The 22,444-nt window shown below is 41.8% G+C and overlaps 1 protein-coding gene across 9 annotated transcripts in view; it reads right to left on the bottom strand.

The window, feature by feature from the left end:
• The window catches only part of FOXO3 (forkhead box O3), a 121,878-nt gene that overhangs the window by 53,314 nt on the left and 46,120 nt on the right, over positions 1-22,444 (bottom strand). Inside the window, exon 1 of one of the 9 annotated variants that reach the window (XM_069598179.1) lies at positions 8,201-8,492. The exons of the other annotated variants lie outside the window; for them this stretch is intronic. The gene's annotated coding sequence lies outside the window, so the exon portion shown is untranslated. Of the gene's footprint in view, positions 1-8,200; positions 8,493-22,444 lie in introns of those variants that run through there. 9 annotated transcript variants of the gene reach the window in all.

The following is a 22,444-nucleotide window of genomic DNA, read 5'->3' on the forward strand; positions in this document are numbered from 1 at the left end:
AAGTTCCAGCTTCATTCTCGATAAAGTGTAAACCTCTCCATAGTATCCCCTCAAAAAAAAAAAAAAGGGAAAGAAGGAAAAGAAATACAAGGATGTTTGCTAGAAAGTTCAAAGTCTTTTACACTGTACTGTTTCTGTGCTCTAAATTTACATGGGTCGGGGAGGCGGAGGTAGAGAAACAGAGCCACTGACACGGGCGATCTCGTCAAACATGGCACAGCTTGCTTTCTTACCATGAACTTTACTTGCCTTTCGTGTGTCTCACTGACCAGACGTGGGAAGTCAGGTGCGCTGGAAGGCATCTACAGCAAAGTTACAGTGCCTTGAACAACGCAATACACAGTGGGTTAGGGAGAGAGGAAAATTACTTTGAAAAGATTTACAGAGAATAAAACTAGCAGCAGAAAAAAGCAGGGACACCATGGGATGGGAGAAAGCATTATGTTTCTGTATTAACTGTTTCAGAGTGCTAAAATTTCAAAGGCTTCTAAGATAATCTCTCTTGATATAAGGCTAACTCTTGACTTCCTGGTCCCAGCTACATTTTACTTATCTTTTGTCGTGCTGCTGGTCATTGCTTCCAAAGAGAAATGTGAGGCATCTTTGCAGTTCCCCAGAGTGTCTAGTACTGTGTCTAAACCAAGCTTGGGACTCACTAATTAAAGGTTATCTTTAATTAAGTGAAGGAGGCTTTCTTTCCCTTGTATGAAGCCACATGAAGGTCACAGCACTACTAAGAAGGCCGAACCTGAATCTGGCCTCTAGAACAAGAGCTAATTTCCAGTTTCAGGAAATGCAGGTGATAGAGGAACAAGATAATGGCACCACAAGAAAGCTGATACATCCAGAATGTGGGACACCATGCAGGACAACTGACCCAGTTTCTGAAACAAGTCAACGGCCTGAAAAAAGAAAGGGGGGAGGGAGGTGGGGGGTGCTTTTGATTTTGAGACATAAACATCCAAATGCTACAGGCGGACCCTGGTTGAATGCTGAGTCCAACAAAATAACTGTTTAAAAAAATTTCTTTAACACAGAAAAAAATATTCTAAACTGGGCATTAGAAGATACCAATAAAATATAGTAAATGTAACCATGATAATGGAACCATGGCTATGTAAGAATGTCTGTATCTGTCCAAGAGTTATCCTGAAGTATGCAGATGTGAAATAACTGGCCTAGGAGTTGCTTTAAATTTCTCAAGAAAGAAAAAGGGCAGATTAAGCAAATGAGGCAAAATCTTGATAACTGTTAAGTATGTATTCCATATTTTTGAACATGTTTGACTTTTTCATAATAATTTTTAAATTAAGGAAACTCAGAAGCAGTAATTTAAAATTTTATGCATAAATGAAGCAAATATTTTTAAACCTCTCTGACCACATTCTCATGCCCATTAGTGAAGCAGTTTAAATTGGCACCCCATTCGTAGATCCTCACACCTACGACTTCAGGAAGGAAGAAAATGGGAGTACAGGTATGTGTGGTCAGGTGTTTCCAGGTGTTTGCAGATGAGAGGTGGAAATGACCACATATGTCAGGTCCCTAAAGGGAACAATACCCCATTCATCTGGAGACAGTCTGACAAGCAAAACTGGCAGTTTCTATCCTTATCAGGCTGTATCATCACTCAGAATTTACGGACTCATCAACATATTTCCAAGTGCACAGCAGGTAACACACCAAAGGAATGTGCACAAATACAGCTACCATCCTAACTACTTCAGTCTTCTGTCGTCTCAAAGCCAGAAGACTTAGTTTATTATCGTGGACATCAAGATTTTCTAAGTTCCACAAGTGTAGCTTAAGAAAGCAGTACAATTAAATATATTTTAGAAAAACTACTATTAAAATGTCTAAAATAAATGGGCTAGGGCACTTATACTTTGAAACACACACACACATTCAACAACCTCTATTCCATGAAAATAAAAGACCCTAAATTTCATGACTATTTTATGCATTCTAATCAATTAACAAATACAATCTTCTATAATCACTCCTTGAGGAGTATGAGCAATAGCTCCTTAATAGTAACAGGAAAGAAAGAAGAAAGAATAGCAGAGCTTGAGAGACTCTAATAGAGCTTTTTCTTCTTTTTAAAGTGAACTGAGTCGCCAAGAATTAGAGAGAAGTGCACAAACTGATCTAACTTGGGAGGTAGAAATGTATTACAGAACCAGCTGATCCAACAAGATAGGCCTAAGTCACGAGATCACAGCAAAATAACCCTCGAAGGAGGGGCAGAGCTGCCTTCTACTCTTTCTTCTGCACCCAGAGCACCAAGTGCAAGGAACCCCATCAGACACAAAGACCCTGCTGACTCCTGGTTCAGGTTCTCAATGTCTCCCTGGTCCCCTCAAATGTTCAAATTCTCTTCAAAGTCTCACAGCCACAAAGGCATCCCTCAGGCTCCATGTCCCTCAAATCGAACCCCTTCTCCTTCCCCCCATTTATCAGCCTCCACCCTTCGGTCTCAACCTCATCTCTGGCCATCCCCACCTAACACCTTCTCTGTCCCCTAGGGGTTGTTCCACGTTCCCTATTTTCACCCTTCTGCCCTTTTTCTCCCTTTCCCTTCCAACCCATTCTCCTCTCTTCACCTCTTCTTTGTCTCCTTCTCACTTTCTGCTTTATATAGGTCCCCGGTCTTGCTTCCCACCAGAGCTTTCTGTCCCTACCCAGTCTCTTCTTCGCCATTCTATTGCTAGAAGCCAGTTCTGAAATCATTTGTCATCTGATTAAACCAGAGGAAACAATCTTCTCCTAGAAAGGGCCAATCTGGGGTTTAAATGAATATAATATTTTAAAGTTGGTCACGTTAAAAATTGTTTTAAACATCAAGTATGATCTGGTTGCAATAAGAAGGGCCCCAGAGCTTCAGGTGGGCTTTTCCAGGCTTAGGTCCAGGAGGGCAGAGTTTATATAACCAGACAAATGTATCCAAATCAACCTCCTGGTCTGGAATTCTTTTATCATGAGTTCACCAGCAAGGCCACAGGGATTTATGGATGAAAAGGTCGCTTTTCTTTGGTTTATCATCTGAATTCCTTTCAAAGGTGCTTAAAGACAAGTGCTACTTTATTCACAAGAAAGCCTGAGAAGAGTGCATAAAGAGAGCAGTTCATTTATTTAAAGTGTCCTGCAGGGGTGGGGGCGGGGAGAGGTGTGGCAGGGGTAGGCGTGGGGAGAGGTGTTTTTTTAAGATCATAGAAATAATACTGCTGAAAGAGGTTTTACTATGTAGCAAGTAGTCTATCTCCTCTTAATCCCTTTTGAAAAGATAGAATATTTGCTTATAATATTATCATGAGAAAAGAAATAAGCAACCCACCCCCTTGGCTGATACTGCAGCAGACCAAACCTCTTCTGCTGGCAGTTCTTCCCCCCCCCGCCCCTGCCCTGCAACCACTTGATTCCACTTTGTCTCAGATCTTAAGACACCACAGTAAGATCGCACCAGAAAATTACACAGCCCTCATCCTCAACCTTACCTGCCTTTCCTACAGAACTGAATTGACAGAAGGTCTTAAAGGGGCCCTTCATAATTTAGATAGAAGGCAACATGCTCTTTCACTCTTGAAAATGCTGCCTACTACTTCTGATTTTTCTGCCTTCCTTGGCACCTCTGACTTCTGTTGGTGATTACTATTCATCACCAATAGTAAAGGAGCATTTTTTGCTAGGAACTATGCTAAACACTTAATATGCATAACTGGATACAATCCTCAACTGGGATTTTATTTATGAGAAATGGGGGCACAGAAAGGTTATAGAACTTGCTCAAGGTCTTACCAGTAAGTCAGGGAGTTCAGACTGGCACCCCAGGTCTGTCCTAAAGCCCAAACTCTAAACCATGAGACAGTGTTAGGCAAACAGGATCCTCCAAGCCCCTATCCCAAATGCAAAAGTTCAAAACCTCATAGAAGTCAGAAGACCACCCACACTCATTCTGTGAAAACCTCTTCATCCACCCAAGGGTCCTCCCACCTCTCGCCTCTGCCCACCAGTGCCCAGTGGGCAGGAAGGAGGTCCTCCCCACTCTGTCCCAGGGTAGAGTACTGTTCTACCTCTTCTTCATTACAACTGGCAAAAAGTGTGGGTTTAAATGCTTTCAACACTATGACACCTGCTTAGAACCCTGATGGAGCCGCCTTCCTCCTACGTGCCCCACCTCACGTCCTGGATAAAGCAAATGGACCAGAGAAGAGTCATGTACCAAGTCACACAACTCCATGGTGAAACACCACTATTCCTCCCACCCAAGCCCTTAGAGTGACATTCCTTTGGAAGGACCACCCAAATGTCCTGTCCCTGCTGGTTCTTTTCTTATGTGGGAGAAAAAGACTGAGAAAACGGGCTACTGTGGATTAGCCATTAGAAAGCTCCTGCTGAGCTCATGCTTTATCTTAGTTAATGCTTAAATATGCAAGTCAGAGACTTCAAGTTCATCAGGGCTTTTGGAGGAGGGGAGAAGAATACACAGAAGTAATCTTGTTACTTTTCTTGGCATGAGGCAGCCCAATTAAAAAAACACATATTTTGCACTGAAAAGTAGATTCTGAAACTGAAAGAAAAAATAGAGAACAAAAATACACGATAACTTCCCATATATCTGTGGAGGAAGAACCAAACAAATTTGAACCAAGGGGCAAGTATCAAAGAATAAGACTGAGAACGGTTACTGGTGACTGAACACTTGGGTCTCTGCCAAGCTCTGTGCCCGATGCTTCATAGACAATTTCTCATTCAACCTTCATAACCCTGTGAAGTTCTTATGAAGTGAGGAAACTGAGGCTTAGGGACTCTATCTCCAAGGTAATTATACAGCACTTATTGTGTGCCAGGCTCTTTAAATATGCATATATTGACTCCTTTAATCCTACTGTAAAGGATTAAAGGAGCAGGTGATACTAGTAAGAGATGAGCCATTTTACTGAGGGAGTCACTTGCCCAAGGTGATGGAGCTGATAAGTAAAAGGATTTAAACCGAGGCACTCAAGTTTCTACCATCTGTGCTCTTGTCACTGAACTATATACTGCAAATATACTACCTGTTTTTGTTTTTTTTTTCCTGCTGTTATTTCTCCAACGAGACTGCAAACTCTTTGAGAAGAGGGGGCACTCTTCATAGCCTACTCAGCAATCAGCATGGTGAACCAGGTAAGGCAGAGTCATCAGTAAACACAGCTGACCCTTGAAAATGTGGGGGACTGGGGGTTTAATCCATGTATAATGTACAGTTGGCTCTCTGCATCCATAGTTCCTCCAAATTCTCAGATTCAAGCAATTGCAGACTGTATTATACAGCAATATTTACTGGTAAAAAATATCTACATATAAGTAGACAAACGCAGTGCCAGCCCGCCTTGTGCACGGGTCAACTGCGATGAGTCTGGTGCAACACAGGGATGGGGCTGACTGCCGGGAGTGTCTCACCCAGCTCCACTGCCCAAGTCCAGGCCTCCAGGTCCTCCCACCTCAGCAGCCCCCAAAGCCCCCTGACCAGTCTGGGTCCATTTCGAGGTGAAGCACAACTGGTACAGACTGAAAATGGCCTAGCATAAAGGTCAGATTCTTTTACTCCCCATTTCCAATCCACAGGGGGGGCGAATGCACAGCAACTGGACATCTGCTCCTTCCTGCTCCACCCCCCAACCCGATGTCCACAAGAGCCCTCTCTCCCACCCCTGGCGTGACCTCAGAAGCCACCATCAACCAGCAGGTCAGCAAGCAAGAGGGCATCTACCGACCACTCCTGCCTACAGCATGAAGAACACACTCTGTCCTGACCTTTGGGTGGACCTGTTCCCTTTCTTCCCACTGTCCACACTTACCTGCGGTCATTATTCCTTGACCTCCTGTTTCTGGAGTGCCCACCACACACTTGGCTTTCTGTAAGGGGTTGGGAAAAAGGTGAACTAGAGACAGTCTTCCCTCATGGAGCTTACCCATCCTCTTCACCTTAAGAAACTCCAGGTTGAGCTCACATGCCACCACCTATGTGAAATCTTTCCCCTGTTTCAAGTAGCTGGCTGTTAAGAGTTATGTCTGTGTGTTTAAAAATTATCTAAAATCAAAATCAAAATATTGGCATGGCCAGTGGGGAAAATAAAAGAAAATAAGATTTTACTCAGAAAATCTTAGAAAGAACATAAGAACATGTTACTCAGCAATATGAAAAATGCTGCTAAGTCACTTCAGTCACGTCCGACTCTGTGCAACCCCACAGACGGCAGCCCACCAGGCTCTGCCATCCCTGGGATTCTCCATGCAAGAACACTAGAGTGGGTTGCCATTTCCTTCTCCAATGCATGAAAGTGAAAAGTGAAAGTGAAGTCGCTCAGTCGTGTCCAACCCTCAGCGACCCCATGGACTGCAGCCTTCCAGGCTCCTCTGTCCATGGGATTTTCCAGGCAAGAGTACTGGAGTGGGGTGCCATTGCCTTCTCCAATATGAAGAATGGTAAAGGTTAAAAGAAAAAAATCCATGAAATCAATGATTCCTGGGAACAACAACAAAAAAATCTGACAAGGCAGAGAACTTTGATCCACTTTAACCCGTAAACTGATTTTATCTTGCTCTCCCTGGCTATCTAGTTCATTTCAAAAATCAATGGCCTGCCTGTGCATCTCAGGTCATTAAGTAACCAAGGAACATGGATTAAAACAATGAGGCTTGTGCCTTAAGGTAGGTGACAGACATTCCAGAAAACCACCACCACTTGCTAGGAGGACAAGATAGCATAGGCATCTGAACTGGCAACACAACCAGTGAGCGACATCCCCAGAAAGAGAGCTGGCGACCATCCTCGGAGCTCACGCTGCTCAAAGTGACTTGAACTCTCCCCGGGCCAACTGACACACCTTGTCTACGTGCAAACCACAGGAAAATACAGGGAATACACCTAAGCGAAACTAAACTAACGTCTGCTTCTCAGTGCCAAAGAAAATGTGAGCAAATTAAGAGCGTACTGGACACAAAGGAGCACTTTCTGGATGGCCAGGTCATACTGAAGCGCGCACCTTCGCAAACCGCCTCAGACTGCTTCCTCTGCTTCAAGCAGCTACTTCCCCACACCCCAGCCCAGCCTCCCCCACACCAGCTGTCTACCTAGCAAGAACTGAAAGGAAAAGCAGATAACTGCGCTTATGCAACACACCAGCTGAATTGAGACACAATTCTAAGTAAACCTGCTCTGGTCTCCCTCACAAGGAGGCGACAGGCAGGGAAAGAAGCCAGCACGTACTGAGCGCCCGTGCAGGGAAGGCACCACTCCGCATTTCATAACTCCAACAAAGAGTAACACCAGACAACTCAGCACGGAGTAATATTATTTCTAATTTCAAGAGAACGTGAATGAGCTCTGGCAAAGTGGGGAGCTCACCTCAGGCCTCACAGCTGGCAGCTGACAGGGGGGTAGGTCCCAGCTCTGACCCCAAGTCACATCAGCTCTCACTACACCAAAGGTGAGCCACGGGGGAGTCAAGATCTTGCCAGAAGCCTTGATACAGATTGTGGAGCTTAGAACTCTTCTCACCACAACCTCCCGGAGTTTCTTTAGTTTTAGAGAAATCATTCTTCTTACTGTTGTAGCTTTCAGAAGTTAAACTTTATAGGGAAACAATTAATACAGTGAAGACAAGTATCCCACACCAGACACCAGAATGTACCTTTAACTGAGGTGTTATAAACAACCTAGGATCTTCAGTATAGTTTTCATCAATAAAGAGTATAGTTTTCATCAATAAACTTACAGGAAGAAACTGTCATGACTATACAAAAGGGGAGATCACTCACCTAACAACCTAACAAAATTATTACTTCAATCATTATCTTAAGATTGAGCAAACTCACCAAGAAGCATGAAAATATTTAGAAACTGAACTTTTCACAGGAAACTAAACAAAAATTAAGAAAACCATAACTGCAAATACATGTCAGTTCATTGTATATAGTTCTATACACTCAATAAATTATAACAAATACCAGATAAAATATTTTACCCTCTATATATGGCATGTGTTCAGTGAACACTTTTTCAGTAACTGCAAAAAATATAAACATGAGAAATATCAACACCCATTTCCACTCAGTTGAGGATGTACTTGTGATTTCTTTGATCCTCACTTTTACACATAGAAAAAAGTTTTTAAAGAAATTAAAACATCTAAAGCTTTTACAAAAATGCAACACAAACCTTTAACCTTTTACACTTTGATTGCTGCTGCTGCTGCTGCTAAGTCACCTCAGTCATGTCTGACTCTATGTGACACCATAAACAGTAGTCCTCCAGGCTCCTCTGTCCCTGGGATTCTCCAGGCAACAATACTGGAGTGGGTTGCCATTTCCTTCTCCAACGCATGCATGCATGCTCAGTCACTTCAGTTGTGTCCGACTCTGTGCGACCCCATAGACGGCAGCCCACCAGGCTCCTCTGTTCACAGGATTCTCTAGGCAAGAACACTGGAGTGGGTTACACTTTATTTCCTGCCAAAATAAAGCAGCAATTTAAATTCTTCTCTCCACGCCCACATACAGGATTTATCCTGCAACTACAAATCTTTTCTAAAAGTACACTCATCCTATACACATAGCTTCATTCCTGCCACTATTTATTAAGTAAGCAACCTACAGGTCTAATAAACTTGATACTTTCTCCCTTCACATCTTGAAATATATTTATAAAACCTAATCCCTTCATTTGAACTGCCTTGGATTTGTGCCCAAAGAGCTGTAAATCTTCCTAAAGTAAACGAGAGTTGTTTTTTTTTTAACCATTAGTTACCCTAAAAAAAAAAGTCTCTTCAAAACAAGGAAAAGAGATACACACCCTATAGGCTTTCAAGTTCAGACACAAGTCCTTGGGAGGCACAGGTACAACCTGATTTGGACCTTGCTCTCCAAGCAAGTGAGAGAACTTCTCCCTAGAACATTCACAAACTATCAAACAGGTTCATAGGAAGAACGAAATTTCCTTGTTCCAATGCTGTCAATCCAAATGCCCAATGCTGTACAATCCAAATGTCAAAATCTTGGTACCTATTTTCACTGAGAAATACAGATTTCTCCATTACTTCAAAATTCACTTAATAAATGAACCAACACTACTTATGGGTTGTTCTCTCTTTTTTAGGGAGGGGGATAAAAGAAGGAAACTCTTGTATCGACTGTGCCCCAAAGAGGAAACATTAAGAACAGTTAGTATCATGAAAGAAAAAAGACTTTTCTTGTTAAGACCAGAGTATGAACCCATAGCCAAAGACCTCAATTTTATTAGCTGATATTCCTTACTCCTTAGTGAATCAGCACAAACTGGCATAAATACTTGATTTCTGTGTTTTCTACAAAGGTCAGAAGATCGACCAGGGTATATTCCTTTGCCTTCCCTGTAATTTCTTATCATTAATGACATAAAAAAAGCAAATACCCAGGAGCAAGAAGTCTGACAAGGTCTGCCCAGGGAGAAAACAGGCTTTTCCACAACTGAAGGGCCAGGCCCAGAGGCCACAATGGGGCTGAGCCAGTGTCTGTCAGTTCTGAGCCTGAGACAATGCTGAGTTGTCCTCAGGGAGGAACCTGGAGGTGGCAAGGTCTCCACCCAAATTGAGGAGGAGAGACATTAAGGAAAGCTTTGCATGTGCAGATAGGTTCATGAAAACCTACTCACCACAAGTATCTTCTACTCACCCACAGAATATCCTACAAGTTCCCACCCACACTCACCAATGACCCAGAAACCATGAAAGGAGATCAGCTTATAAGGTCCCCGGGAAGACTCCAGAGACACCCACGGCTCTGCCCCGACCCCTCCTGAGGGTTAGCCTGGGAATACACAGAATCCTCCTTGATCCCGAGACTGGAAGGCATCAGCAGGTTCTGGAAGGCTTCTGAGGCACGCTTTCGTCATATGACGAGCCCAAGATGAGACGGAGCCACGGCACAGAGCGGAGGTGGGTACACAGCACCTGCCAGGCTCAGACCTCCTTCTGTGCCTCTCCCTGACCTGGGAAGAGGTGGACCCTCCCGGGCCTCCACTGCAGCTCAGGCAAGGGAACATTTCCAGTTTTTTTTGTTTGTTCGTTTTTAAGGCCAACATGATCCTAGGACTCCAGAGAAGCACACTACTGGAAGAATGTCTGAATGGGAGACATGACACACAGGCGGCCCCGGCTCTCTCACAGACATTTGCAGGATGAGTCACTTCATCTCCATCTGCTGCTGCCACTCCCGCTCAGAGCAAACGAGTGAGGCAAACGGACCCACACCAGATCCCTGGAAACTGAACGAGTGACCATCACAGCAGCGGGAAAAGGGTGCTCCAGAAAGGCTCCCCTCCATGTCTGTGCAGTTGCAGGGAGAAGAGAAAACAAGGAGATACTGGGAAAGGAGGGGAGAGAGATACTGGGGGGGGAAAAAGGTGGGGAAAATCATCTCAACTCAACCATGCCCTCATAACTGTCCTGGGGCAGGGACTCTTTCCTTTGTCTTGATCCCAAGCAGAAACTATACTGGACAAGACCCCTCTTTGATTCTAGTGGACTCTCAGGAACAGAGTAAACCTTAAGACATAAAGAAAGTTTCCACTCTCAGCTCTCCTGTTCTCCAAGAGGAAATTAAGGAGAGCTGCCTTGATCTCTCCTTAGAGCTTCAGATGCCTCTGCTTCCTCTTCCCAAATCTCCAGACAGAACTTGCAATTCACTCCTCAGTGGCATCAGACCCACGATCATCCCTAACGTCATTATCAACCTGACTGCACGAGCGTGAGGCCACATTCAGGAGAGGCCCTCTGAGCATGCCCTGCCATTAGGCATCGCCTGGCTGGCAAGCACTGACTGGCCTGACTTTAGGGAGCTGAAGACTTCTCCCCACCAAGTTGTGAAATGGCCTGGACCCCTGTTGGGCTTAAGGCAAGGTTTCTCAGCCTTCGCACCACTGACATTTTGAGCTGGAGGATTCTCTGTGGTAGGGGCTGTCCAGTGCACTGGAGTATGTTTAGTGGCTTCCCTGGCCTCTACCCACGAGACTCCAGTAGCAGCCCCTCAGTGGTGACAATCAAAAGGGTCTAAATGTCCCTGGGGGTTACCCCCACCCAACACACACATCCCCTGCTCATGTTGAGAACCACTGGCTTAGGATAATCAGTTCTGAATAGTCTCTCTGTAAATTCCTGTTTTCTTAGGTGGACAAGACAGACATGAGCTACTGCAAGGGAATATGACTTCTATGTGAATTAATCTACGCTGAGAGGAATACAGCCTGACAAAGACGTGATTACACTGAGGGCTTGGCCTTTGTAGCAGGGCTGAGAGTGGAGATGGGAATGGAGATGCCACCAGTAGGAAACACGGTACAAAAAGAAACAGCTAACTCCCCATTTGCAGCAGGGACTTGAAGCTGCTTACCCCCTATTTATGAGGGAACAGAACGGAATCCACATCTCTGTCTTACCCACGGAATAAGAACCTCAGCAAGACTGAACCTCACCAAACATCCATTACCAAGGGGTCAAACTGGACCTGGCCAATGAAAGGAAGCCAACAACTCCAACATTTCTGCCTGAAGGCTGTCTCCAGGAGCCCTTGACAAGCGTCCTGATGTCCACATAGAGAACTGGAACACATCAGACACGAGCCTGTGAAATGGAGTGACTGGTGGCAGCCTCACAGGACAGGGATGTGAAATCACACTGAATAAGCAGCCAGCAACTCTAAGAGTTCAAAACGATATACAAAAGGATAAAACATGGTTTCTGCCCTCAAGTTGCTGGCAATCACGCTGGGAAAAGGGTAATTACACATTCATCATCATCGCCATCTTAACCATAACAGCTAAAATTTATTGGAAGTTTATAATCCTAAACTCTATGCAGGTCACTGTACGTCCATTTTCTCTTTTAATCCCTATGATATAGGGAGTATTACTATCCCTGTCCTATACCTGAAAAATTGAGGTTCAAGGTGACAACCTGCCCAAAGTCAAAGAGCTGATAAGTGATGGAGTTGAGTTTTAAATATAGATTCGTTTAACTCCAGACTCATTTATAACCAATGTGCAACGAATGTTGTGCTAAAGACTGCAACACCACAGGAGAGCACAGGGCCAGCATGCTGGGGCCTGGCAGACCGCTGGGACTCTCAAGGAAAGCCAAGGACTGGGGTTGGCAAAAAAGAAAAATGTTCTTCCAAAGCAAAAAGTTCTTTAAAAATTAGCTCTATGTCTTGCAGCAGCCTAATCAGCTATTGGAAATATTACTGCCCACAAGGGAAATCCTTAAGCCATTCCTTAAAAGGATTTAGAGGTTGGGATGAGGGGGATGTTGCAGGCAGGCACAGCTGCAGGCCAAGAGATGCTGGGTTTGCATCCAGGGATAAATATCGCCCTTTCTGTTGGGTTTAAAGCTTTCACATTCTTTTCACAGCCACACCATCCCTCTAGGTCACTGGATCCTCATTCTTTGGAGTCATGGACTCTTCTGAAAGTCTAGTGAATGCTACACACCCACTTCCCAGAAAAACACCCATATACGTAGCTTTCTGCATACCATTTTAAGAACACTAAAAAGGCTTTATACTTTACAAGCACAGGAGGATCAGTTCCGTTCAGTCGCTCAGTTGTGTCTGACTCTTTGCGATCCCATGAATCGCAGCACACCAAGCCTCCCCGTCCATCACCAACTCCCGGAGTTCACTCAAACTATGTCCATCGAGTCAGTGATCCCATCCAGCCATCTCATCCTCTGTTGTCCCCTTCTCCTCCTGCCCCCAATCCTTCCCAGCATCAGGATCTTTTCCAATGAGTCAACTCTTCACATGAGGTGGCCAAAGTATCAGAGTTTCAGCTTCAGCATCAGTCCTTCCAATGAACACCCAGAACTGATCTCCTTTAGAATGGACTGGTTGGATCTCCTTGCAGTCCAAGGGACTCTCAAGAGTCTTCTCCAACACCACAGTTCAAAAGCATCAGTTCTCTGGTGCTCAGCTTTCTTCACAGTCCAACTTTCACATCCATACACGATCACTGGAAAAACCATAGCCTTGACTAGACGGACCTTTGTTGGCAAGGTAATATCTCTGCTTTTCAATACGCTATCTAGATTGGTCATAACTTTCCTTCCAAGGAGTAAGCGTCTTAATTTCATGGCCGTACAGGAGGATGCGAATACCTAATTTGGCCCTAGGTTTGGATTTCACTTTTTTCAGGCATTTTCTTCCTAAGCGATCCATCTTCTTCCAGAACAGGTCTGCAGTGGACCAAATCTAGCCAGTGTGGTAAGAGATTCATCCCAGTAGATTCATTCCCTGTAGTGGCTGAGGTACACCACGCACTACACATCCACTTAATTCTTACTCCTGAAGGTTGCCTTGCTAACTGTACTCTGAATGTGACTCCTGACATGGCCTTAAAAATGACCAAGGAAGGCCCTGATATGGTTCTGATGTCATCTGATGTCTTTGGGACTCACACAAGCATTTAGTCAGCAAGGCAGCAGGCTTGCTTACATGAATAGAAGCTCCACTCTGTCACCCTGATGACTACAGCCTGAATGAACTGCAGCTCCTCATGGTAACTCCAAGTTATTGAGGCAGAGCAAGGATATACAAGCTTGCCTTCCAAAATACTTAATGGCAATTATGCTCGTTTGGTGATTCATTGAGCAGTACAGGATGTGCCCAATTACACACTCTATTTTTTCCCATTCTTATTTCATAAACTCTGATTTCATAAGAACATAGATTCTCCATCCAAATAAAATTATCCTAAGTGAACAACTGAAACACTAGCTATCCCCAAAAGTTTCTTTGCAAGTAGAGATATAAGTAAGACATGATTTTAATAAATATTTTAATAGTTTTGGTTGTATAATTCATTCAAACATTGATGAAGTGCCTACACTTGGGATACTTAGGCAGGTCACAGGTACAGGGAAAATCATTGGCTGAATGTCAGTAACAGTAAAACACTATGTGATAAAGACACCAGTTAGGCCCTCTATCAAGTAAAACAACTTTTATCAAGTAACATTAATAATTTTAATTTTGTTCTTTCCTATTCCCACCCCAGATTAAAGACTACAACTTGAAATTTTTAGTAGTAAGCTGCCAACAACAGCTTCTTTTGAAAAATAAAAGAAGATTCTTATTATAAACAAATTATTAGTTTTGTCCAAGATAAATAATAACTTGGTGTTCTTGTCCTCAGACTCAGAAACACAGATTCGTAATACAAATGATCCCTGCTCCACCAGAAAAGCATCATGCCTTCAAACACACACAGCCTCATCCATCTATAAAACACCATAAAGCACTTCCATCTGTAAAGAAATAAAGGGGTACTATCTCCAAAACACTGGTAACTTCAGTTTCCAAGGAAAACATGTAGATTCTGCATGAAATAAACTGTTCTTTTAAGGAAAAGGACAGACCAAAAAAAAATGTAGTGTTAAATGTGTTAAGGAAAAATGTTTTACACACAAAAACAAATCAAAAAGGCAACATGAAACCATGCAAGACCTCTAAAACAGCAGTCAATGATACTGTATATTTCTGGGCTCCTACATATAAGCATGCTCTGTTTTCTGACCCCAAAAATATAATGAAAGGATTTAATTAACTAAAAAATTTAACAGAGGATACTGTTAGAATTCGTTTGGGAAACGAACCATGCTCTTGGGCAAAGAATGTTATTTAACAAACCTATGCTAAGAATGATCTGCAGAGACTCCCTATGGCTCCATGCAAGCTCGGTCCTAAAATTTAACCTCTAAGAAACCCAGGCAGGTTTAGGAAATGGGGTCCCAAGAGGGCAGTGACATGTCTCAGCTTGGCCAAGTTCAGAAGACTCATTTGTCAGGCTTTGCAACCAAGCTTAAGTGTGGTTTAAGAGTAAGACACGCCAAATTAAAACTAGTAAGGGCCATTAATCATACCCTCATGACTTCAAATACAGCCATACAACATATGCTTATGTAGGTCTGGTCTTTACTCTTAATCAGAGGTATTAGCTTCCTACTTCAACAGCCTATAGGAGGAATTGTTTCAAAAGTGGGGCAAGCATGGAACAGCCCATTCATTATTTTAAGTAATTAAATAATAAAGATGTGACTATGAAAATTTTGTTATTCTTGGACACAGATGGCTAGTGAAGAAATCAGATCAATTTTACAGCTGAGAGTAAGTATACTATATTCCACTTCCAGTTTCTCAATATCAAAGCTTAACAGATATATCCAAGAATCCAACTGATAAACAGAATAGGAAAATCATTTTTATTTCATTTGTTTGGCATATTTCAACTGTTAAGAAATAGAAATAAGGAGAAGTGGTAAAGGGTCAGGAAGATCCACTGGGGAAGGATTAGGCTACCCACTCCAGTGTTCTTGGGCTTCCCTTGTGGCTCAGCTGGTAAAGAATGCCTAGCAGAGCACCAAGTACCTGGTGGGAATTTAATAAATATTAACTTGGATGACTAAAAGGGGCAATCACTCAAACAATGACTAGCACATTGAAGACTCAGGGATCTCTTCTTTAAATCACAAATGCCCTAAGTTAGACAGTGAAGGTACCATTTCTGTGTTATGAGCAGACTGCTTTCTGCCTTGAAGCCACAGTTACACTTACTCTTTTTCTCCCTAGAACAGGCTCTACTCTAAACAGTTAATATAGTAGCAGATTTTGGCACAGAAAACACATTTATCATGGACTCAAGCCATGATGGAGTAACAGCTAGAAAACTGACGGACTATATGAAACAACTGTTCTCAGACCCTGGACAACAGGCAGCACAGAACTTGATTCCTGAGAAAAGTGAGGCAAGCCCTATGTCTGCCTGAACGTACTGCCAGGAGGCAGTCTCCACACCACAGAACAGAGAAGCGGGAACCAAGAGGACAGCAGTCACGATGAGCCGAGGGGAGATCGTATTCGGGGAGGCCAAGATGGCTAGATTTGGCAGGGTGGCAGAGAAGGCAGCAGGCAGCGCAGAGGTCCCCCAGAGTCAGGCTGAGTTCTGATCCATGGGAGAGAAGACTACTATCAGAGACTCTCTCTCTGATCCATGTGAGAGAAGCTGGGGACAGAAGCACCAGAAAGTAGTTGGTCTAAAAAGTCCCAAAGCTCATACAGGGCTAGAAACAGTTCATGTCTCCACCAACAAAAATGGAAATAATTCATTAATGATATGCATGGCATCAAATAAAACCCTCAGAAGAATATTACCTTAGTTTTGGAGAAAAATCATCCCTGAACTACCAACTGCTCTGGACCCACACTAACAAAGCCTAAAAGCTGGCTTCAAAACAATACAACCAAGTCCCAGCAACTTAACTGCACGCCAGAGCAAAGTCCAGCACTACTTAAAGATGTACAACAAAATTTAGCACCCAAACAATATACAGCTCAGTTGGTAAAGAATCTGCCTGCAAATGCAAGAGACCCTGGTTCAATTCCTGAGTCAGGACGATCCACTGGGGAAGGATTAGGCTACCCACTCCAGTGTTCTTGGGCTTCCCTTATGGCTCAGCTGGTAAAGAATCTGCCTGCAATGAAGGAGACCTAGGTTCGATCCCTGGGTTGGGAAGATCCCCTAGAGAAGGAAAAGGCTGCCCACTCCAGTATTCTGGCCTGGGGAACTTCACGGACTATATAGTCCATGGGGTCGCAAAGAGTTGGACACAACTGAGCAACTTTCACTTTCACTTTTCAAACAATATATGTCTGATACCTAAGCAAAAATCATCAGGTGGGCAAATGGAGAAGAATTATGACCCATAACCAGGACAAAAATAAATCAATAGGAACAGAGCTAGAACAGAAGCCCAGGAATACTGGAGTGGGTAGCCTATTCCTTCTCCAGTGGATCTTTCAGACCCAGGAATCAAACCTGGATTTCCTGTTTTGCAGGCAGATTCTTTACCAGTTGAGCTACTAGGGAAGCCCAGAAATGACAGATGATGGAATTAGCAGACAAGAACATTAAACAACTTATTATACTGGTATAGCTTCTTTGGAAAATAGCTTTGCAGTTTCATAAAAGGTTAAACTGGAACAGGTTACCATTTTCTTCTCCAGTATATCTTCCCCACCTGGGGAATGAATGTGCATCTCCTGCGTCGCAGATGGATTCTTTACCACTGATCCCATCTGGAAAGCCAGTATATTTGGATAAATATAAAAACTTTTTCTTATTTTTAATTTTTTAAAAGATAATGCCTCTTCAAAGCAAAAATAATATATTGTGGGGTTTATAGCATATGTAGAAGTAAAGCAGGACTAAACAGGAAGGGAGAAAAGGCAGTTTACTGTTTCAAGGGTCTTACACTCCATGTAAAGTGGTATATTCGAAGGTTGACTGTAGTCAGTTAAAGATGTACAAACCCTACAGCAACCATTATTAAATAAGAAAGTACAGCAAATAAGGCTGGAGACTGAACTCAGAAGAAGACAGGCAAGAGGGGCAAGGACATAAAGAACATAAAGGACAACAGAAAACTAGTAACAACATGGTAGCTTAATTAACAAATCATAATTATAGAAAATGGTCTTAAAAAAAAATCTCAAATAAAAAGCAAAGACTGTCAGACTGGAACAAACAACAGCAACATCAACAACAAAAACCAAGACCCACGTACGTGCTATCTACATACATATAAAAATAGATTAAATACAAAGACACAGGTTAAAAGTATAAGGAGGGAAAAAAACTATACCACAAGAACACTAATCAAAGGAAAGTTGAAGTAACTATTAGTATCAGCTCAAAAAATACTGTGAGGATGAAAAAGGACATTCCATCATAATATCGGAGTCAACGTATCAAGAGAATATAACCACCTTAAATGTTTATTTGCCAGTAACAGAATTTCAAAATACAAGAAGCAAGAACAGAATCGAAAAGAGGAGACAAATCCACAATTATATCTGGATATTTCAAATTTGCTTCACAAGAATAAGAGGTCACAAAATGAAGTTGGACATCTTTATCTAACTGGCACTTATAGAACACACCATATAGTATATAGCATTCTTTTCAAGCACACATAAAGTGTTCTCCAAGACTGTTCATATTCTAGGCCATAAAACAACTCCTGATAAGTTTTAAAAGGATTGAAATCACATCAAAATATAAAAGCATTTAGGGATAAATTTTACAGAATATGTGTAAGACCTGTACTCTGAATTTCAAACATTGCTGAGAGAGATTAAAGACTAAATCTAAAACAGCCCAAACAATTTTGAAAGAGAACTAAATTGAAAGGCCTATACTATCTGATTTCAAGACTTATTTCAAAGCTATAATGATAAACACAGCATGGTATTGGTACAAGATACGTACATCAACAAAACAGGAAAGAGTCTAGAAATACATTAAGGTGTCAAGGTAGCTCAATGGATAAATTAATAATATATTACAACTAACTTCAAATAGATCAGAAACTTAAAATTAACAGTTAAAACTATGTAGCCTGTTGAAAAAAACATAGGGGGGAAAAAACTATCATGACCTTTGATTAGACAAAAATTTCTTAGGACAGAAAAAGTACAAAGTGGACTTGACCAAAATTAAATGCCTGTTCTTCAAAAAGACACTGTTAGGTAAATGAACAAGTAATCCACAGACAGGGGGAAAAAGCCACAAATTTTATTTCTGAAGAAAAAATTGTATTCAAAATATATAAGGAACTCTTATAACTGACTAGTATGAAAACAAATACTCTTACTTCTAAAAAAGGCCAAAGATCTCAATAGATACTTGACCAAAGAAGATATACGAATTACAAGTAAACACATGAAAAGATGCTTAACATTACTAATTACACAAATGCAAACAAAAATCTACTATTATACACCGTACATTCTACAAAAGATAAAATAGTAAAATAACTGACAATTACAAATATGGAAAGGATGGAGAACAACTAGAACTCTCATACTTTGCTGGTTTGTCGGTCTGGCAGTTTGGTAGCTTCTTAAAAAGGTGCATACACTATATATAATCTTATGCTGAGCTATTTACCTCAAAGAAATGAAAACATATACTGCAGAAAGTCTTGAACATGAACATTCCTAGCAGTTTTATTCAAAATAGTAGGAAAAAATCCCCAAAAACCTAGAAACAACCCAAATGTCCAATGTCCATCTACTGGTAAATGGATAAAATATTGTGCTATTGACATATTTATGGCCACACTTATGGCAGAAATTGAAGAAGAACTAAAGAGCCTCTTGATGAAAGTGAAAGAGGAGAGTGAAAAAGTTGACTTAAAACTCAACATTCAGAAAATGAAGATCATGGCATCTGGTCCCATCACTTCATGGGAAATAGATGGGGAAACAATGGAAACAGTGGCTAACTTTATTTTGGGGGGCTCTAAAATCATTGCAGATGGTGACTGTAGCCATGACATTAAAAGACATTTGCTTCTTAGAAGAAAAGCTATGACAAACCTAAATAGCATATGAAAAAGCACAGACATTACTTTGCCGACAAAGGTCCATCTAGTCAAAGCTATGGTTTTTCCAGTAGTCATGTATGGATGTGAGAGTTGGACTATAAAGAAAGCTGAGCGCTGAAGAACTGATGCTTTAGAACTGTGGGGTTGAAGAAGACTCTTGAGAGTCCCTTGGACTGCAAGGAGATCCAACCAGTCCATCCCAAAGGAGATCAGTCCTGAATATTCATTGGAAGGACTGATGCTGAAGCTGAAACTCCAATACTCTGGCCACCTGATGGGAAGAGCTGACTCACTGGAAAAGACCCTGATGCTGGGAAAGACTGAAGGCGGGAGAAGGGGATGACAGAGGATGAGATGGCTGGATGTCATCACTGACTCAATGGACATGAGTTTGAGTAAGCTCTAGGAGTTGGTGATGGACAGGGAGGCCTGCAGTGCTGCAGTCCATGGGGTTACAAACAGTCAAGTATGACTGAGCAACTGAACTAAACTGATTGACATATTTATACAATGAAATATTCATACAATGGAATACTTCATAGCAATTAAAAGGAACGAGCCACTGATAAAAGTAAAACAAATGAATCTCAAATGCACTATGCCAAGTGATTGGAGCTAATACAAAAAGTTATATACAGTATGACTCTGTTTATATAAAATTCCAGAAAAGGCAAAAAGCAGCTCAAATGTAGCTAGGAGCCAGGAGTAGGGGCAGGGGACTGAATGAAAAGGGGCATTAGGGGACTTTTGGGATGATGAAAAATGTCTGAAATGTTTTATACCACAACTAAGGTGTTACACAACTGTGTACACATTTATGAAATCCAAATTTTACACTTAAATTGTTATAGCTTTAATGTATTCAAATTATACAACTCAATATATTTGATTTTTTTTTTCCACAATTTCAAAATAAACCATCTTAGGATTTTTTTTAAGAGAATTTTTTCTTTCTTTTTTCTTATTTTTATTTTAAAATTGTATTTAAAATTACACTGAAATTTAAAATACACTGAAACTTTATTTCAGTGTAAGATTCCACATATTATATCATATAGTATTTGTCTTTCTGTGTCAGACTGTGTGGTCTGACTTTTTTTTTTAATTGAGGTGCACATCTCCTAAGCTTAATGAAAGGATTCTAGCCTAAGCAACAAGCATCCTTGCGGTCAATAGCCAAGTCCTCTAAGCATGTTACCACCATGTATGTACATGTGCTGTCAGCCCTAAGCTGCAACTGAGGGACCTGTGACCATGTGTACCACTAAAGGGGAGTGACATGAAGAAACAGGTGAGAAGAACACTGCCTCCCAATTAAGAGGATGCTTGTTGGTCCATGCGGCTGACCCAGAAACACAAAGACGTCCATCCTAAAGGTAATCCATAGTGTTATTCAGAGAGAGTGAAACAGTGAGACACAAATTCACTTGTCTACCTGGTACCTTTGCCTCCCTTCTAAACAAGACCACCTTCAATCTCAATACTCTATGTCCATCACCACCTTGAAAGAAGTAGACAAAACAGCCAGGGTTTTGGCTAATGTTAAAACTAAAGAGATCAAGGCCCAGTGCTTTACAACTCTGCCTGGGGTCACTCAGCTACGAAGCAGCTAAACCTGGCCGAGAGCGGAGGCCCTTTGGCACCTGGACAGGTAACACCAGGGTGATCTCCATGAATGGTGGACACTATCCCCAGTCAGCACAACCAGTCCCACCTTCCACGAACAACTCCAGGGTCCTGTCCTGTCTCTAAGCCCTCACTAAAACAAAACCTCTTAGAAGTGACCTGACCATTCACGATTCATTTTGGGGGGAAGGCTAAAAATAATAAGGTTCAGAGATAATCCATTTACTCAGCTTACCAGTTACAAACCATTGCTGGTTTATACCAAACATTACAGCAGGCCGATCTTAAAAAGACATTTAAGAACTAACCTCTTCCACATCATGTCCTCTGGTAACTATCCATTTAAATGAAGGCAAAATCTTGAGGTCTGGTGAACACTCATTTGCAGCTGGAGAAAGCACTCCAGCTACCTCAGTGTTAACAGAAAAAAAAACACACTGTACTGCTGAGCATTAACTGCCACTGCTGAAGCAGCTTGAGAAACAAATCTGTCCCGGGAATTCAGGGCCAGTTTTCTGACCCTGGGAGAGTAGGGGTAAAGAAAAAGTTAAGCTTTGTAATTTTTTCTTTTCCACTTTTGAGAATAGCATGGTCCTCTTCAAACTTTGGAGAACTGACAATCAGCAAAGCTAAATCCTATTTTTTTTTAAAGTATCAAGGCCAAAAGAAGAGCTTTTAAATTGTTTTCTGCTTATAAGCACACACTGGAGTGGTTTTCAAATAAATCTCAAGACAGCTAAAAGGAATCCTCAATGGTACACTCTGTTCAGAACCCCTAGAGTTGGCTAGCAGGTAGGATATATTTGGTTTCCTGATTTCTGTCAGGATATTTTTTGTTTCTGGATTGTGTTTTTGATAGAGAAAATGCAGAAGCACCAGAAAACGGTTGGCTTTTCTTTTTATCCAAGTTCTGAAAAGTTCTTTGAGTAGCCTTCTGTTTTGTTTAGACTATGTTCCTAATCTAGTCCATGTTCCATTTCCCTCTAGGGGGAAAAAGATAGTTTTTAGTAGAACTACTTGTAATACCAGAACACAGGTCTGTGATAGCCAATTCTCAATCATCTTTAAGTAGAAGTTATCCACGGATAACTTCTTTCCATTTATCCACAGATCAAGTTTTCTAAGATCCTGAACTAGAGATTTCACTCAACTCAAGCATTTAAAAAATAATTCTGAGTATAAAACATACACTTAGAATGGAAACAGAGAACCTCGAGGTGATCTTAAGGCTGACTAGGACTATGCATATGGAATTCTATATTACTCCCGACGAATAGATTGAGGGAACTAGATTAGTACTTTCTACATATATTTCAACTCTGATATTCTATGATCCAAAGGTCCATGGAAAATGGCAGCAAACA

Source organism: Ovis canadensis, chromosome 8 (assembly GCF_042477335.2).
Source record: "Ovis canadensis isolate MfBH-ARS-UI-01 breed Bighorn chromosome 8, ARS-UI_OviCan_v2, whole genome shotgun sequence".
Taxonomy (NCBI): Eukaryota; Metazoa; Chordata; class Mammalia; order Artiodactyla; family Bovidae; genus Ovis; species Ovis canadensis.